Source organism: Aythya marila (assembly GCF_965140915.1).
Source record: "Aythya marila genome assembly, chromosome: 3".
In the NCBI taxonomy this organism is placed as follows: Eukaryota; Metazoa; Chordata; class Aves; order Anseriformes; family Anatidae; genus Aythya; species Aythya marila.
The window spans coordinates 81376311-81391389 of NC_139044.1; positions in this window are offsets into that span (position 1 = coordinate 81376311).

Consider the following 15079-nt stretch of genomic DNA (forward strand, 5'->3'; position numbering starts at 1 on the left):
TCTCTGGTATGGAGCTGCGAGGTGAGCACTGAAGAACAGGGATACACAGAGACTGAACCTAATATAGAAAGGTGTGAAGCTCTGAGCAGCATATGACAGAACAAATATGCTGCCTTCCTCACACTCCTAACTAATTTTCAGATAATTCTGATTTTTAATTAAGTTCTTCTTTTGGAGAATGTCTTGAGGTAGTGATGCACAGGTTATTCTGGGAAAGCGTTGGCAGATGGTGCAAGTTTGTCCATGTTCTGTTTTCAGTTCTACCTTCTAGCTCGTGCTCGAGAGTATTTCTGTGCTGTTGGTTGTGGAGATGTCTGTGACAGCTCCAAAACAGCTTCCAATACTACTGTAGCTGGAACTGCTGTGACCCACTGAGAAACTGTCTGATATCAACACTTGCTCTGGGTGAAGACCACGAAATTTGCAGAAGCTGTGCTTTTGATACCTGAGCAGCCCATGGCATACTTTGCCTGCACTGTTGAGCTGTGCATCAGAGATTAGGGGTTGACAGAGTAAACCGAGACATCAGTAAATCAGAGGATCCCAAGTTGGAAGGGGACCACAAGTATCATTGCTTCCAGCTCCTGAAATCTGTGCGAGTCCTGCCCTATAAAGATGCTAATTCTTGTTACGTGGGAAGAGAGGTTGTTTTAGAAACCAATGTCCATGAGCATAAGTAAACATGGCATAAGGATGCTTGGTCTGCAAGCTAGACAGTAACAAAAGATGAATGTGCAATGAGCTCTTTGTAAAAAGGAGACTAACTAGTGTTTCTGTGCTGACTGAAGGTGATATAAATCTAAAGGGACTGGAACTTTTAAGGTCAGATTCAGGCACTGCATATCCAGATGCACAGATACTGGGATCCACTTATACACAGATACTGGGATCCACTTCAGATAATACCCTGTATCTACCAATAGGCTTATTGAAATAACTATGCTGCTTTCAATGGTAAAGATGCACCTTCATGTCAAAGTTATACAATCTGGAAGTTAGGATTTAAGAGACCTCATGTTCTGTATTTATGGAAGTTTCTGATTATAACCACACTCCTCTACCTGTGCTTTTTTAACCTAAAGGCCATGTGAGTCTGTGAGGGCTCAAGGGGTGTCAGCCCTACTTCATTCCAGTGACAAGAACAATACCATTTCATTTTTATGTCAGTCTAGACATGTGACTCGTGTCTTCTTGTTAGAATTCTGATTTTGTAAAGGTCTTGATGGATATCCTACATGTATATTAACCAGCCAGCAGGAAAACTAGAAGAGAATCAGCGAAGTCACCACACTCAGCTGAGCTTGTAAGTTGATCTTCAACAGAAATTTGCATTTTAAATTCAGTTATGTCTGAGAATATGCTGGTGTAATTAAGTGTAAACCAGAAATTTTCCAGTGCAGATGCGACACCACCTGCAGAGGCAGAGCCAGTCCTGTGGAAACCAGGAGCGTGTCCTGTGGCCACAGAGAGAGCTCAGCTGCCGGACACCTGGGGCTTCACTCTGCTCCTAACCTGGGTGTTGTTTTACACAGTCTTTTTCAAAACAGCCTTATATCCATGAATTCCCCTGCCTCTGTTCAACTCTTAATGACATGTTGTCTTAGCCTTAGCAAATGAGCGTCTGAACTGGCAGCATGGCTTTCTACAGTTTCTCTCCAGAAAGAAGAGGGGAAATCTGCCACCGAAATCCCAAAGAAGTTGTCTTTGCAGAGCCACTCCTGATGCTGTGGGAGGGCAGAGGAAGCTGTCTGCTAAAGTCTTGACCTACAGGTGACTGCTGTCTGATCCTGAAGCAGCAGGGACAGCCTAAAACCACAAGGCAAAAGCAGCTCCTGAGGGGTGCACCCTCCCAGAAGCAAGCTGGCTGGTGGTTCAGCCGTGTGGGCAGGGGCCAGTCGGATGAAGTAAGTGATGTTGTCTAGCCTTGTGAAAGTTGTTCCCAGCAGGGCTCACCCAGTAACTTAACACGTGAGCATCTTTTGGACTTTCAGTTCTTCCATAACATTTCACATAATGATAAAGCGTGCTGTCTGCGATTGGCGAAGACTGCATTTGTTTGCAAAGAACTCCTTGGAGCCATACAACAATGGTCTATAATAATCACAGGAAACAATTTGCACCTTCTATTTCAGTTAAGTAAAACCAGCAAGTTGACCTGCTTTTAGAGGCTAGGAGTCATGCCACTCCTATGGGAAAGGAAACTATTTGGACGCTGCAAACAGGAGCGCATTAATGCTGGCATGTGTTTTACTCTGCCACTCCTTTGATCAATACAATTCCTGTATAAGCAAGTTCTTAGTGTGCACTCATCCTCTCATTTATATTCTCCTCATGTTAAGTCTTTATAATGAGAACATTTGTACAGAATGAAAATCAGTCCTGAGAGACAGCAAGGCTGAGAAGTAAAACACAGTCGTAGTGGAGCAATAATTAGAACAGTACCTAGGAAAACAAAAAGCGATACGGCTGCCATTCCTGGCATAGCAAAGGGGGCACGCTGGCATTGATAAGCAAGTAACTGATACAGCAGTAGGCTGGAGTTCGACTGCTGGGGTCTGCTCTCTGCTCCCACTGCTGTTTCTGTTTTGTTTAGCGACTTTTGGATGCAAAATGCATTAGCAGAGACTAGGATGTGGAACTATTTCTTCCAAGGGTCTGTCCTCATTACTGGAAAATAGTCCCCTTTTTCTCATGGTGATTAAGGATTATCCCAATCAAAAATGGAGAATTAGGGTAGTTAAAAGAGTTGATTAAGAAACGACACATGAAGATTTCAGCAGAAGCTTATTTGAAATAAAAGGAGTTTTTCTTTCAGATAAGAAAGGCAGAGATGTTTTGAGGTCAGGATAGACTCTAGATATTTTTTTGTTTGTTTGTTTGTTTGTTTTTCCAGGAAAATTGCAATTTGAATTAAAACACATAGAAAGCACTTTCAGAATCTTTTTTTTTTTAATTATTTTCTTTCCCCAGCCATACAGAGAACTTCAGACACTGAAACCTTCAGAAGAAAAGAAGAAAAAAAACAGGTGCTGGCATGATTTTACTTCAGTCATATCTCAGACAACCAAAATGCAACAGAAAAACAAAATCAAGAAAAAATACCGTCAGCTACTGGTAAAATCAGAATGTAGGTGCCAGAGTAAGAAAGGTTTTATAAGTCAAAATGTTTGGAAGAATAACTGGTGAAAGGAAAAGTGTTCTCTGCATCTGGCCAGTCAAAGGATGCACACCTGCGTTTGTCACTCAGAGGCACTGTTATAGGCAAATGTCACAATTTCCACTCACATTTTCCAATCAAATACATCAGAGAGGAAAGGCTGAATGATCATGTTGCTGTGAAACACTACTCTGGCAGAGCGCTGGAGTGAAGTGATATATGAAATATTGCAGGATAGTGGCTAAATCAAGACAAAGCAGTCTGAGATTGAATCTGCAAGCTCAAGGCAGTGATCTCTGGGGAAGCAAAGAAACAGAATTTACATTTGAAACTCCTTTTACTAATAATTTTTGCCATTGTGCAAGTCCACTGAAGTTCTGTGTCTAGAAATCAAAGGGGACCAAGTAGTCAAATCCCTAAATGTGCACAGAGAGCTACAGAAACGAATTGTGAATGATCTTACAGTCCTGGGCTGCCCATGCTCCCAGCCAGCATAGCAATGGCACAGAGCAGAGTGGGAAACAAATCTCCTTTCTCGAGGAGCACGTTTATGACTGAATGTTTATAAGTGTCTGGGTGTGATGACTGCAGCATCAAGCTTCTAGTTGTGTCATGTTATGCTTGTGAAGCACTGAATACAAGAAGAAATTAAATGTCTGTTCCTTGGATAGGTAACACCAGCAAACCTATTTATGTTACCAGTCACTGCACAACCAGGCAGAATCATCAAGCAAATAGGATAACTAGATAAATTAAAAGACTCCTTACCATTATGCTGTAAAATGGGCTACATCACTGCACCTGGGTGCAGAGAACGATTGCTAACAAAGGCAACAATATAGAGAATGGCTAAACCACTGTACTAAATGAATAATACTGCAAAGATAAGGAAGAAATTTCAAAAGTAAAGGTGCAAAAAGGAAAAAGCAGATTAATTTTTAAGTAAATATATTTTATTATATTCATACCTTAACCCTGTCAAAACTTCAAGTGCAGGACAGCTCTCAAAAAGCTCCATTAAGCTAAAACCATAAAAAATCTCTAATGTGCTAATCAAGGAAACACAACTGAAACTGTTTTTAGAATTAAATCTGGCATACATGTAGAAATAGATTGATTGCTCATCAAGGTAGCATTTATTGTAAATTATCTAACATTTTCTTTACATATGTATTCTAGAATTTTCTGAGTAGAGACAGTAATAATCTTTCTTGAAATACAGGAAAGGAACTGAAATACAGAGGACAGTCAACTTGTACCTTAAAAGATTAAAAGTAGGAAATGAAGTTATGCACTTTTTTGAGAGACTGGAAATGAGCTTATTCAGTTATGTACTAGACACTTCTCCATTTTCAGTATATGAGGATTTATTAGTTTCAAAATAACAGAGGTTAAACGTATTACTGGACATTACTGGATTTAGTGAGTCACAGGAAAATGCATGGAGAACTCACAGATCAATTTGTGTCATTTTGTCTTGTTGCTCCCATGTAATTTCAGACTGTTGGAAGACCACTTTCATCTGTGGTAACTATGGGGATTCTCCTTCATAATTATCTACTGAGCTTCTGTCTCTTTTCCTAGTGTAGCATTTCTGGGCCACCGATATGAATTAATAATTTATGTAAATTAATAATTTACACTAGGGGGGTCTGATGAAATAACAGCGCCTAGAGGCCATGGGATCAAAGTGAAGATCTTCACTGTAGTCAATGAACTCATCTGGGTCATGAAGAGGAAATAAAAAGACCTTGTGTGGGAGTTTCCCATCTTTGTGGGGAAAAGCAACAATGTGCTCTAGCAGGCTGGATGAACAACCTACCCCACCAACATCCACTTCAGGGCCCACCTGGGGGCTCAGCACCAACCCCCAGGCCGGCTGGGCCTTGCCGTGCTGCTGCCACGTGGGTCAGGGGACACCCACAGCCTGTGCTTTGGGGCCTTCGTCCTGTTGCTCCCACCCTACAGGACACCCGCAGCCACACAGCAGCTGGTGGTGTGGCCAGGTCTGCGGCTGTAATGAAAGTCCTTCTCACTACCAGCAGACATTTCTGCCCAAATACTACGTTAGCTTATGCATGATTGCATTAATGTTACTATTAATATTCCAGGCTCAAGCTGGTCCTCGCAAGAATTAGGAAAAGGAGGTTTCAGAGCAGTGCTAGCTAACATTTGTTAATCATTATTCCTTGAAGAAATCCCTTAGCGCTTTGCTCTGCCAAAACTTTAGGCACTTTCTTAACCCATCTCCTTTGCCAAAGGGAAGATTCCTTTTGCTGTGGCTGGCCCCAGGAGGTTAGTCACGATGGCACAGAAGGCATGTGGCCAAAATCAACCAGAAACCCTGAGGAATGGGTGTTGATCACATACATAAAACCCCCATATTGCATGTAGCCTTCTTTGTGCCTTCTTTTGTCCAGGAATCACATTGCAGAGTCTCTGGTGGGGGCTACACACTGTCATGGAAATGCTCATGTTCAGCTGCTTTATGTAATTCATCCCTGACTGTGATATTTGCATTTGTGGGTTTGTATAAGACCAGTTTAAAAATAAACACCTGGCACAGCAGAGACCTGGCACAGACCAGGATGAACATGTTGCTTCGGCTGACTTGCACTGCCCCAGAACTAAAGAAGCTTAGTATCTTACCAGCACTCTCCCCAGAAACCATACAAGTAAATTAAGAAGCTTTAGGAAGAAACCATTTCTTAAGCAAGAGAGAGAAAGGCTTAGCAATGGGCTAGCTGCTATCCGGACATTTCATTAAAGGTATGAGTGGGTACATTAGGATAGTTCAGAAGGCATGGGCCACAGAGTCTCACTTCATGGTTTCTGTTGAGACTCAACACATGGCCACACATGAAACTAGGTTCACATCATCACTTGTGTTCCCTTCACTTTCCAGTGCAGCAGTAGAAGCCAATGTCATGTAAATTACCTGTGTGACAAGTGGGTTATGCCCGTATGTGTGAGCACCATCAGGTTCTTCCTTTCCTGTGAACATTCCTAGTGAACATTTTTTAAATTGTTATTCTGAAACTCTGGATTAAATGCAGTTAAATCATGGAAAAGTAAACCCATGAACATTTTAATAAATGCTTTCCACAAGTGACATTGCTGTTTTAAGGGCTCAACGATCATTAGGCACAAAATTATGCATGAATAGTCAGCCCAGCTCCTGTGACAAACATAACATTAGAGAAGCGTAACATTTTGAGTCTGTTCAAGGAAATAATTTTTTCTCTATTTTTGATAGATTCCCTGCCAATAGACTTCCAGAGCCAAATGAGAAAAAGTCTATCCTCTGCCCTAGCAGGTATTCCACATATCAAACTGTATTTTACATGAACAAATGCATTATTTCACACCAGAAATTTTCCCTGTATTCTTTACTCATGCAAATGTAATAACTGAGTTAAAGCAAAAATCCACCTTTAACAATAGCCAGGAGCAACTGCTTAAGTAGTGGCAGCTGAGTGTTTCTTCCCCTGGCAGATCCTCCCATTTTCCAGCAATCAACTTTTCAGGGATTTTGTGAGTGGGAGCTTGCGTCTGGAACTGGAGGCTTTGATTATGAGTCTGATTACCAAAAGTGAAAATGATTTGCAAAGAGCAGTGAAGAAATCTAAGAGAATAACAAAAGACAGTTGGAGGTATAAGTGAATTAATGAGCTAGAGAGAAACCCATTTCTATTTAACAATAACAAATTGAATATTATTTGGTATTGTCCCAGCTCTCACTGAAGGTGGGCTGCAAAATGCTGAGAGGCCTGGTTTGTGAATATATGCTACTACTTTATGCTGTAGATGTGTACATATAGCATGCACAGGAAGTGGCAAAGCACATTTTAACACAGTCCTTAGCACCATATAGCAAGCCTTGGCCAAAGCATTTAAATACTTAGACTGAAGGCTGTCTTTATTGCCATGCAGAATCAGAAATGTTCAGCTGTTGGGATACCAAGGAAGTTCTAGCAGCAAACTGGTGAACAGCTCTGTTTTTCAAACAGAACAGTGTAAATCCTTGCCACCTGGATGAGAGGCCACTGCTACCAGCTGAGGAGCAGTCCTGTAATTCTGCCTGGAATGGATGTGGTGCCATTTTCACAGGTGAGCAGTTTAGGTAATTTACACTCTCTTGGGTCAAATGGATTTCAACTAGACCTGAGGGTCAAATGCAGTATATTAGGCAAAATAGCTAACACAGGATAGGTTTTTGGCTACAGGAAATACAGATGTACTTTGACAGAAAATGTTCTTACTGCACTATTAGGTCAGGAGAAATGTCACATGAAAAATAAATGTAATTGAAATTCAGGCCTGATGCACTTTTGTTTTTCAACTTGGTTTGAGGGTGGAATAGCATTTATTTTATTATCATAGCATTTATTTATTTTATTATATATTATTATTTTTATAATATATAAATAATATATATTATAATAATATATATTTATTATATTATAATATAATTATAATATATAAACTATATATGTTATATTTATTTTACTATCATAGCATTTATTTATTTTATTATATATTATTATTTTTCACTATATCTTTCTTTCTTTCTCAGAATTGTAGGGGTTGGACGGGACCTCGAGAGATCATTGTGTTCAACCCCCAGAATCATCACAGCTAGCAGAAGAGTCTAATTCTTCTTGATGTCCCAAATCTGCTAACTGGACAGAAAGTATTATTCAGAGTCCTTTTCTCTTACGTGCCTTTCCCATTCACATTCTTTTAAATTAGTCCTTTTCAAACACATGGCAACAGGCTGGGGATATATTATTCTTTGGTGCTTCAACAGACCCTTTCTGTACACTGTGTTGTAGTGAGGGGCATCAACAGAAGCTGGCAGGAAACGGTCTCAAAACAAAAATAAGGAGTTTGTCATGCAGCAGATAATTGACTTATGGCATCTATTACAAAAGGCTCTTGTTAATGGAAAATCTTTATGTGCCTCAAGGGAACAACTGGATGAGTACTTGGAAGGGAAATCCATCATGGATTGACATGGAAACCATAACCTATTCAATAAAGCTCCAACAGTAAAACTAGTTGGAGGTTGAGAGAATATTGGTGGAAGAAGATTATCTCATGTTCTTGCCCCTTTTCTACTCCTTTCTGGGTATCTGCCTGGCTCGGAGACACGATGTTAACACACTAGACCATTGGTCTGACTGTTCTTAAAATCCTGCTCATTTGAAATGTTGAAAGAGGCAATAATGAAGAACAAAGTATGGAGGTTCAATTTCCATCTTTTAAAATATTCAATTATTTAATACATATTTTTTACAAATAAATACAAAAATATTTAGGCTTTTAATTCAGCCACTCTGTAAGTGCTGTGGGCTTTGTTACCCTGACTTCTTGGACTTTGGAAAGTGCTATGAATTTGAAAATCTATTGGAAAAACATTGCTGCCAAGCTGCAAAGAGATTACCTGTAAAAATATAATCATAGACTTGGCAAATTCAGGACAGCCCATTGAAGGTGTTAATATGTGCAGATCCCTCTTCTACAGCTTCAGGGGATTTTCACGCTTCAGTGGTATCTGGCACACCACTGGCATGGGGAATTATCCTCCTTCATCCCTTTCCACTTAGTTCAGTTTAGAGCTCTTTACTAACACAAGTAACCTATTGCTATTTCTCTTTAGGAGCATACCCAAGTACATCAATGATGAGGGCTCCATGCCCAGAAAAGACTTCTCCTTCCTCTATTCCCTCCCTCTGTACTTTCAGTTTGTGCAACAAATCGGACAAGAAGGGCCTGCCATCCCTGCTGCCATGTGAGAGCTACGATGGGCTACAGAATCACAGAACAGTTGAGGCTGGAGGGGTCCTCTGGAGGCCATCTGGTCCAACCCCTTCCAAGCATGGACACCCAGAGCAGGGTGCCCAGGACCACGTCCAGGCAGCTTTTGGAGATTTCCAAGGAGGAGACTCCACAGCCTCTCTGGGCAACCTGTGCCAGTGCTTCGTCACCTGCACAGTACAGAAGTGCTTCCTGATGTTCAGACAGAACCTCCTATGTTTCAGTTTTTGTCCATAGCCTCATGTCCTGGCACTGGGCACCACTGAAAAGTCTGGCCTCATCCTCTTTGCACCTCATGTATTTATAGATACTGATAAGATCTGCCCTGAGCCTCCTCTTCTCCAGGCTGAACAGTCCCAGCTCTCAGCCTCTCCTCATAGGAGAGCTGCTCCCAGCCCTCGATCATCTCAATGGTCCTTTGCTAGACTCTCTCCATGTTTCTCTTTCTCTCATGGGGGAGTCCACCACTGGACTCCAGCTGTGGCCTCACCACTGCTGAGTAGAGGAAATATTCATAGTGATACCAAGATGTTTTTCCTGGGTAGTAACAGCTAAATTATTGTGCCATTATTATGAAAGTTCAGTTAGGGTTGTTTTTTCTCCATTCATTAATTTATATTTATCAGGATTGAATTTCATCAGCCACTGCATTATCACTGACATTCTCACAAAATCCTTTTACAACTCATTTTGGACCTAACTTTGACTACTGTGACTAATTCAGCAAAAAAAAAATCTCCAAATTCCTCATGTTCTTATGTTCACTTACAAACATTAATGGAATTATACAGCTATTCCATTTTCTATTTACAAATTTTATACTCAAAACTGTTTAGTTTCTTTAAGGCTCTTTGAGGAGACACATTGTTAAAGTGATTTAGTGATTAGCTCATCCTTAACTGTATGTTTTTTGATATCTTCAAATAACTCCAACAGATTTTACTCTAAAAGTCATGTTGATTCATTCCCTTTATAACATATTTATCTACAAAAGCACTAATTCTAATTTTTAATATTGTTTCCACTATTCTGCTCCTCATAGAAGGCAAATTTATCTCCCTGTAATTCTCTAAATTTCCCTGGAGGTCATATTAAATATTGATATGGCATTTACTGTTTTCCAGTCCTTGGGATCTGAGGTAATTTTAAGAAAGAGGTTGCAGATGGCATTTGACAGCTTGGTCATTTCAAACCATTGTAGTATTGAGTCAGGCAGAAATTATTCATGGTCAGTTAGCTGGGCTTCATAGTGTCTTTTTTTGTACCATTGCTGTGGGAAATTTCAGAGGAAAAGCAGTGCCATGCTGGAAATTTCACCACTTGTAGATGAGCACCACCTCATCCACCTGCAGATGAGCATACCTTTCATTTATATTAATTACTTATAATGGCTCAACAGGAAATGCAGAATTCACCTGTTGCCAGTGTCCTTAACCGAGTATAAGACATACTTCTAATGGAAAGGTTTTAGTGAGATAAAAGAGATGAGTGGAGGCCAAATTGTGTGGGCCTCCCCTTTCATCCCTTTGCAAAGACTCATGCAGGTAAAAGTTAGGGTAAAAAACTCAGACAGCACTTCATTGTGTGAGAGAGAAGAAAAGGGATCATCCAAGCATTTACAATAGCTTTGGTCCAGAGTCACTTTCTCCTGACTGTATTTAGACTTAGGCAATTTGAGGGGTGGCAAATCAGGATGAGAGAAATGAAATTTAATAAAAAGAAAACCCCCACATACAGAAGGTACATATTTAATAATGTTTCATAAAAGAAAGATTATTTTTGGGCTTCTGAAAGAAAGCTGCATTCAATTTTTTGTCATACTCAAGCCATTTTTGTACCATCTGGACCTTCAATCCACTTTTCTGGCAGGAAATGTTTTTGATGCGGTGTAATCATTGTGTCCTAGTTGCAGTGATCTCTAGAATACAGTTACAAAAATACTGTAGGTAATATAGAAAAAATACTGAGCTTCAAATATTAGATTGTTTCTCCAGAGATTCCATTTCCTTAATGTGCAACTCATTATGTCTTTGCAAGGAGCCTGTTATAGTGCTTTGCCTTCTGGCAACACCAGAAACAGAACCAGGATTCCCCCTACGGCTTGCTCCTGAACCCACTAAGTGGAGTGCAACGCTGCCTGACATTTTGACAGTAGTAAAAGAAAAGTTGAAAGATCCTGTCCTGCTGTCAGCTGTGATAGGTCTAATTTTCTTATAGCAGCTGTTATGGTGCTGTGTTTTGAATTTAGGAAGAGCACAGTGCTGATAACAGAGGGATGTTTCAGGTAGTGCAGAGCAGTGCTTGCACAGAGCTGAGGCCTCTCCTGCTCCTGGTGCTGCCCGGCCAGTGAGGAGGCTGGGGGTGCCCCAGGAGCTGGGAGGGGACACAGCCAGGACAGCTGGCCCAGGCTGCCCAAAGGGATGTCCCACACCGTGTGGCATTGTGCCTGCTGGGTTAAACCACAGCAGACCCAAGGTCCCACCAACTTTCTGAGGGATATGACAAGAATAACAGATGCAAGAATCTAATTTATGCTTTTATTTTCAAATACAAAACTTAGCACTAGAGCAGATCTTTGGCATATGTCAATGTAATTTTATTGACTGGAGTTTATTCTACATCAGTATAAACCCACATGAATATGTATTTTTAGGATTACACTTTCCACACTTACAGAGAAACAGATCTATACAGGCAAAAATTTTCTTGTATATTCAGACACAGCTCACAGCATACAGGACCTCATTTGTAAGAGTAAAAATGTTTCAATTCTTGTTCACAGGGTGTGGTTGTCTTAATGTTCAAAATAAAGTAATGCTGGAAAATCTGCCCAGAGTTAACAACAGGTGATTAGATATGCAACTAACCAAGGACCTAAAGCTTGTGGCAGGATTAGGAGAAAGTTTTTCCTATCTTCACTGGGGTTTTCTGTTTCAGTTTGGGCTGAAAATACTTCGGGAATAGTTTGAAACAACAATGCTGTACTTCCAGTCCCAGCAGCATCTGAGAACTGAGGACAAAACTTTTAAAGTAACAATTAACAAAAGTCTAAGCATTTCTATAAAGTCTGTTTCGCATCAGTTATTTTTTTGAAATGAACATCTGAGGCAGAAAGCTCTTTTGGGAAAGCCTGCACTCGCATTTCTTTTCTTGGAATGATCTGACTTCCCTCAGAAAAACAATAAAAATATCCATAAACAAGCATAAAATCTTCATAAGTTTTTCTAGCTGTGTGTCTTTGGTTAAAATATTCTTAATCTCTTAAGTGTGATTTTATGTCACTTTGTATGCTGCAAAAGTACTTTTCCGACCTTGTAAATTGAGTTTTAGATGTACGCTTATCTACAACCCTCATTTGTAATGCCAGAGGCAATTTAATTGTTCAATACTTCCATTAGTCTGCTATTGACCAGTTCCCTTTCTTCCCCACTGCGTAGAGAAAGGTACATTTCCTTTTGCTATTTACTATTTAACAAAACTCTCTCACTGTTTCTTTGGCATTTTGATGATATTTGATGCTAATCTTGCCTAGTGGCACCTCAAGCAACATGTTCATTTAAGATTTTATTTAAAGCAACCTCCCAAGCAGTTTTACCTGGCCTGGCAAGCTCTTTTACTCTGGGCCCTCAGTAACCCACTTCTCCTCCCTGCCTTCCTCCCAGCACCTATTAAACCGAATACTGGGCTGGGCCGGGGGAACCTTTCCTCAGGTATCTGAAGGCATTCATTAGCTGGTATTAGTTAATGAGTGATGGCACGCCCTCTATGGCTAGTCTCCAGTCTATACTGGGAAACAGAGCACCCTAACAGACTGTGGGTGTCAGCAGCCATGATTTTGGGATCTCCACTCTCAGAGCAAATTCTTCCACCACCATGCACTGGAGCAGGGCCATCGGAGCTGGGCCTGACCTGCCTTATCCCGGCCAGAGGGTGTTACATGAGATTGTTACCATCCACTAAAATACACTTGATTATTTTTTATACAGGCCTAAGCTTGCTTTCATGGCATGATGTCCCCCTGGAGCAGCTGCTCCCCGCAGACTGGGCATTTCAGGTTTTTGGTGATGAAAGAATGAGAAGAGTGGAAAAAGAGAGTGATTTACTTATCAAATGGTCTCATAAGAGCTAAAGGAGCATACACGTTTTAGTATGCCCCATTTGGTGGCTCACCCTCAAGTACTGCAGGTGGAGACAGGCTGGTACCTATGGGACATTGCCAACATGTCCTGCAGGTGCTGCAGCTGCCAGGCACGGCCAGCCTCTGCTGTGAGATGGGGTCACCAGCATGGGGACAATAGCTGCTGGTGGTTGCTGCAGTGTGGTACTACAGACGCCTCACAAGACAACGAGCAGCTGTAGTATGTCCCTGTATGGTAACTGCCAGCAAACAAAAGGGCTGTAGTTCTTTGACAGCATCATGGTCTTCAGGCTGTTTTACAGATCTATTCATTTAATGTTTTTGATGAGGCATAGAGGCACATAACTCTCATAGTGACCTTAAAAGTCTCTCAGGTAAGAAGCAAGACTGAGGCCCACAACATATTTTTGGAAAGGAGTGCTACAATTTAGGGACAAGGGAGAGTTGAGCTTGCTAGCAAGGCTTGCTAGTGGGCTTACTGCCATGTTCTCTGTTTCCTCACTTTCCCCAGCCTGTGCAGAACTGGACCAAAAGTCACTGGAGGTGGTAGCAAGCCACTACATCAGTGTCAAATCCTTCAGCCAGAATGACTCAATTTCTGCCAGACATTATTTAAGAATAAATAAATATATAAACAACAATAATAAAAGAATAAGCCTTGACATTGATTCTTGATATTAAATATCAGATCCTGAAATTTGAATTTTCATTACTACACTTCTTATTATAAAATGGAAAAGCTGAAAAACTTAACCATTTCAAAGGCCTTTCCTGAATGCTGGCAGAAAATTTCAGCCAAGTTTCTGCCCTGGTCCAACAGAGCAGTCCTCCTGTTAAGGTCCAAAGCTCCAGCATGGAAATTCATGAGTTTCGTGCTGGTATATCACTGAGAGTTTAGCATTGATATGGAAATGCTGTTGATTTATGCTTAATGTCTGGCTTTTGCCCATGCTTCCCTGCAATTAACAGCGGCCCACGAGGTTTGTTTGCATGGATTTCTTCTCTTGCCTTCTGTGCTTCATGGTTCAGGTAAGAAAGGCAGGCAGACACACAGAACTGTGGTTCACCAACCCACAGATTTGTGCTGGGGTGCTGAGCATCCCTTCTGTCAACGTTTGTCATGTGCCAGCTAACAGAAGAAACAACTTCTCCTGCTGCCATTATTGACCAAACTACTGCCTGATGCCCTTCATCAGGTAAAACACCTTTGCAACCAGGGTCCATGTCATGCTACAACCACTTTGGTAGAAGGCATGGGGTAGATGTCTGGAAAGAGCCCTGTTACATCTCGTTTGTGTACCAGCCACGTCTGGCAGTAACAGGGACTGAGCATTTAGCAGGGGAGGGGGAAATCGGAGAGCAAGGTTTAAAGCAGCAGGAGGCTCAGAGAAGAGACATCAGCACAAGGCCCTTTTGCCACGGCTCTGCCCGCAGTGACACAAGCAAGTTTGGGGACAAGTTCTTCATTCAGGGAAGCTGTGTGTCCTGTGTGAGCCACGGCCTTTCTCTGCCCTGGGACGCAGGCCTGCCACCGCCACCCCTGTGCCTTTCTGCAGAGCCCCGTAGGAGCAAAGTGAAATGGGAATAGTTCCCAAGAAACTGAGTCCTTGCTGGTCCCTGGAGCCCCAGGGGGATGTGACTGGAAATACTTCTATGCCCCAGGCAATTTGCAGGTGATGGCATCCAGCTGGATGGGTTACGGCCATGCAGTCCTCGGCATTTCCAGTCTCTAAAGCACATGACCTTCTCCCAGCAGCAGTTTGTGTGAATGGGGAGGTTTTAATGGTACCCAGAGCAAAAGTGGGATGTCCTTCACTTGTTGTGTTTTTCAGTGCCTCAGCCCCTGTGCCATGCCACAGGACTGCCCAGGGGTCCTCTATTTTCTGTCATCCTGAGCCGAGGAATCTCCCCCCTTGTCCTGGGCAGAGCACATTTGGCTGGATGTGATGCAGAAGGAGGGTGCT